We start from the raw sequence: 3,760 nt of genomic DNA on the forward strand, positions 1-3,760 counted from the left end.
GACGGTATAAAGTTTTTTAAGTTTTGGACATAAGAAGCTCGAGATAAGATTTTCAAATGAGATCACGCAAAACTAAAAAAATTTCTATTTTTCCTAGGATTATTCCTACTTACATTCCCAACTTTAGGATTGGAGTTGGTAAACTATTTTGAGGTTGGTTTATGAGTAGAAACGAGACTTAAATGAAAGGAAAATGAGTTCTTCAAACCACCTTAGGTCGGACAGTTTACAACTTTGCATTTTGAACGTCTTTTCTACTTTCTCTAAACGTTTGGCTATAAGTGATACTTTTCTGCTCTAAATGACTTTTGCAACATTGATTAGTAAGGACATAAGGATTATTCTTCGATGGGAACAAGCTAGTATTATATTTCGATAGGTTATACAACTATGAAACTTGTAAATTGAAACATGTTCTAAATAAAGATTTGTAGCTTCAATTCCTACATAATATGGCTTTGTATTGCTGGTCTTACTAAAGCATGCGCTCACAGGACTCGAGAGAGTTAAAAAGGATATTCATCGAAAATATTTTGAACTACTCAGTAATCAAGCTGAGAATCTCGAGGGCGAAATTCTTTAAGGGGGAGAGAGTGTGAGAACCCTCATTTTTAAAATACAATTTCCCCAAACTACATGCCTTGCACCAAGATTTAAACCACCTCTTATATGCCCTGGCATTATATTTCACAATGTGTTACAACAAATCCCTTGTATTGACCCTCACTTTAAAACACAATTTTCTTACTTACATGCCTTATTATAAGATCTAGACCATTTAATATATGCCCTTACAAATTATTTTCTATGTGTTATAATAATTTCCATGCATTTCATTTCAATTCATTTTACTTGAAGTAAAATATTTCCTTGAGCTAGGTTGTAAATAATTCACCACTTGTAATTGTCCAAGTGTTCTTTTATTAGTGGTAGAGACTTTATGTGAGAGATTAGAGGTGTTGAATAATTATTGGTGCATTTGGAAAGGTAAGAATGGCATTAGTCAAAGATTAAGAAAGGTTAGGACAATAATGGAGCCATGTGGCAAAACCCTAGCCATGTATCTTGTTTGACCAAAGGATTAGAGGAATTTTAAACCAACTTTGCTTCATTTTCCTCCAAAATTTCGTCCACCTTAAGGGCTTCCAAGGGAAGGAAGAAAACTCCATCTTCTTGCTATGACAACCTTAGTTTGATCTTGAACAAAAACCAAAAGAGAAAGATCTAGAGTTTGTGAGAAAATTTCCTTCAATCTTTGAGGTTGTTTCAAGCCTAAAGCTTCTATTGTGGTGGTTTGTTTGGTGACCAAAGCAACTTGTAAGTAAGGTATGTAATCTTTAAAATTTGGGTTTATGATGTTATATCATCTACTTGAGGTTGAAATGGTGAAAACAACTTGTTATGGTTGAATTTGGGGTTAGTTTCTTGAGTTAATCAAGTAATGGTTAGGTTTACTAATATGCATACCAAGTGTTTGATGAAATGTCTAACCCTTATTCATGTGTGTTTATGAAGTATTGATATGTTTTAAACCCCTATTTAGTTGGATCTAATACTTGTTATGTGCAAGGAATGAAAATAACAAGAAGAGTAGAAGTTAGAAATTTTTTAAAGTGTGCTGACCGAAACTTTTTAAGCTTGCTGCCCGGTTTTACCTTGATATTTTCATGCACATTTTGGCTACAAATGTGAGTATTATATGTTGGGTTATGTGTGTGGAGGTTGTCTACAAAAAAATTAGCCAATTTGGTTGAATAAATTTTGAGTTATAAACAAAGGAGGAAAACTGGACTAGGTCCAGAAATTTTCTGTCCAGCCATCTTGTTAAGGTCATAACGTGTTACTCACTGATCAGAATTGAGTGCCGTTTATGGCAATTGAAAGTAGACTCTTAGAGCTTTAAAACGGTACAAAGCTCATTTTCTGGTTCATCCCGAGCGATCCGTGGCGAGTCTGGAAAGTTGGCTGTCCGGGAAGTACTGTTCATCCGAGACAGTCCAGAAAGTTCATTTGGTTTCTTAATTTTGAGCCACTTATGTTGGGATTTTGGAAATGGTTTCTTCTAGACAAATTTAGCCTTATGAACCTAGTTTCCAATGCAACTGACGGAACCAAATTCTGACTTTCCCACAATGAGCAATGACCGTTTCCCCGAGGCTGGCCGGGCGAGACAGTTTAACCCGTAATGAAGCCTTTGAGCTGTAGTGAAACTTTTCTTTTGCCAAACTTTCATGTACATACTAGACTTGTTTTCCATGAACTTTCACCGTGGTTTAGACCCTATTTGCATGCCGGATTAAGTAGCTTAAGCTACTCACTTGGCCTCTTAATGAACCTATACTTTAGTAGGGAACGAATCCAATTATTAATGTTTTCACTCGTTGACCTAGGTTTGGGCAACGACGGTGATCGTAACTGAGACGTTTGACGTCGATTATTACTTTTGCTTGACAGGTGAGTGTTCCACTACCTGCTACTTGTTATGAGAAATATTCGTGTACTTGAAAGTATTGAATTGTTATTGTTTGAGCCAAAACTGTTTTAATTAAAATTGAGGCGAGTGTGTACTTTATCGCACTCGACCTTTCTTATTTTTTCTTTTCACTGAGGCTCTACTTACTGAATGAATTAACATGAAATGAGATATTGCTATACATGACTGTGCTTAAGTTGCGTGGATGACATTCCACCAACTACTGTTACTGTTTGGGTACCCAACCTCATAGGTGAGTCGGTTGTATCGAGCCAGCAAGGGCTTGGTCGAGAAGGCCGATAAACCTTGAGGACTGTTTACTGTTCACTGGAAATTGAATCTTGCTTGGAGGTCCCTGGTGAAGCATAGCCGCTGTGCTTGCTTGTTGTGTTGTCCAGCACCACCAGTGATAAAATCCTCGGCTTGATACTGTTTCATTGGAATCCTTGAGCATTGGAAACTCGGATTCCTGGTATACTCGAGTATTACCAAACTACTGTTTATGGAGTGCGGGCCCGGTGGGGGGGTTGTTTGGTGGACGGAGACTGGTGAAAGTGGTGTTCTACGGACCTATATACTGTTACAAGTGTTGACGGAGTGTCAACAGGAGGCAATTATGATCAAGCTCAAGTGGACCTTTGGCTTTTGAAAGCCACCCGTATCCTTGAATTGAACTGTTATTTTACTGTACGGTGTTTAGTTGGCTATTTTGTGATTTTATGTGGCTATGTGTTTACTTGTTTACCTGGAACCTCACTGGGCTTTAGCTCACTCCATTCCCTTTGTTTTCCTTAACAGATCGGGAAGGGATTTGATCGAGGGCTTTCTTAGCTTTATTTTGCCGTTCTTGCGTTTTGAGGTTGTAACTTTCGTTTAAGCAGACTTGTAAGCTTAAATTCTTAAGGGTGATTTATATTATGTAATTTTGAGTGAAGCGTGGTAAGTTGGCATACGATGATATATGTACTAAGCTGAATTGTTGAATTAGTGATTATGTTTGAGTTAGTGTTTCAATCCCCTGCATTGTCAAATGTTACATTCGTTTCATTGATGATATTAGTACTTTGAACGACTGAGTCCTGGCGAGAGTTGGGCAGGCAGTCCGTTGATACCCTGGGGTTTGCCCTAGGGAGAGGTGGGGCTGTCACAGTTGGTATCAGAGCTTAGGCTTCAGATCTTTGAAGAGTATCCTAGACATAAAAGCTCAGGATGCTGGACTGTGGGATTGGTTTGAAAGTTAAGTGATCACTGGAAGGAAAAAAAAAATTTTGAGCCTAGGTTTGAATT

General features: G+C 37.8%; 1 long non-coding RNA gene across 1 annotated transcript; it reads left to right on the plus strand.

Moving 5' to 3' along the window:
* The first annotated feature begins 1,205 nt into the window (after positions 1-1,205).
* Positions 1,206-3,417, plus strand: LOC113757802. Its single transcript, XR_003466487.1, has 3 exons — positions 1,206-1,326; positions 2,391-2,454; positions 3,272-3,417. It is a non-coding gene; the product is annotated as an uncharacterized LOC113757802 (long non-coding RNA).
* The last annotated feature ends 343 nt before the right edge of the window (positions 3,418-3,760 follow it).

Source organism: Coffea eugenioides, unplaced genomic scaffold (assembly GCF_003713205.1).
Source record: "Coffea eugenioides isolate CCC68of unplaced genomic scaffold, Ceug_1.0 ScVebR1_3329;HRSCAF=4526, whole genome shotgun sequence".
NCBI classification, from domain to species: Eukaryota; Viridiplantae; Streptophyta; class Magnoliopsida; order Gentianales; family Rubiaceae; genus Coffea; species Coffea eugenioides.